Here is a 1,113-nt window from a genome sequence, read left to right on the forward strand (position 1 = left end):
AAAGCCTTCATAGGGCCCTACATCTACCTACATGTTTTTCTCCCCTATTAAAAAGATTACTACAGACATTCTCATCAGTCTTCCTGAAACAGGAGCTGCAGTACCTCCAGTGCTGTCTGTGTCCTCAGACTGCTGGAACTGAATGCCTGCCTGGCCCACAGCGTTCACCGTCACCGACTGCAGGTTAGGCATCTGGCCGGAGGTCAGGCTGACTGCTGTACCGCCCTGACCCAGAGACAGCGTTTGCACCGGGCCCAGAGTAATCTGCTGAGCTGGAGCCGTCTGGAGCTGAAGGTTCTGGAGGTTCTGAACTCCTTGGACCTGCATGGACAGATTAGTGGAATGTAAAAATAATTAACTATTTTTCATAACATTTTTAAAGCACAGCAGGCTTGTCGTTACTTTAAAGAGCCTGTCTGCATTCCTGCAATTCATCCACACTGTTAAAGTTCCTCACACGAAAGACGATAACTGTTCAGTATTAATAAATTGTTCTAATTCTTTGAGAACAAGGAAGTTCATACACTACAACTACAATGATAAAACACAAAGAAAATATATTGTTGGAATCACTCTAAGAACATCTTTTTTCTAATGATGAACGATAAAAACATTGACAGCCAATGAGAATCCAAACGAGTTTAAAGAACTTGCACATTTCAAGCAGCAGATGACAAAGCTGTTGGTGTGGACGCTAATAAATGTCTCGTTATTGGTGTGGACAGGCCTTACGTCACTGTGTGCCATGTTTGAGCGAAAAGCCATAAAAGATATCACCAAAAATCACACAGTAACCAATCACAAAAGTAATGTTTTCTACAGATTTATGCAAGTTGTGACTTTTTACTGAATTTCAAAATCAGTGACTTCAAACATGATAAAGGCTAATCAGTTTTTGTGATGATTCATTGTAAATGGTAAGCCATGTACATGCATATATGTGCACATATAGCAGAATCCCCCAGCTAATGAAACCATGACACTCCTAACGAACTACCATGATGGTCTCCCATTCTATGCATTAAGCCGCAAATGTCCTGCTAGTCCAATGTGCTTGGTAAATAAATGTTGCTGTACATTGGGCTGAGAGAGTTAGAGAGATTATTGCTCTTG

The 1,113-nt window shown here is 41.3% G+C and overlaps 1 pseudogene; it reads right to left on the reverse strand.

Annotated features, from left to right (window-relative positions):
• Positions 1–1,113, reverse strand: part of LOC107600695 (transcription factor Sp3-like) — a 24,417-nt pseudogene that overhangs the window by 10,347 nt on the left and 12,957 nt on the right.

The sequence above is a fragment of the Sinocyclocheilus grahami genome, unplaced genomic scaffold, assembly GCF_001515645.1.
Source record: "Sinocyclocheilus grahami isolate Dianchi unplaced genomic scaffold, SAMN03320097.WGS_v1.1 scaffold290.1, whole genome shotgun sequence".
In the NCBI taxonomy this organism is placed as follows: domain Eukaryota; kingdom Metazoa; phylum Chordata; class Actinopteri; order Cypriniformes; family Cyprinidae; genus Sinocyclocheilus; species Sinocyclocheilus grahami.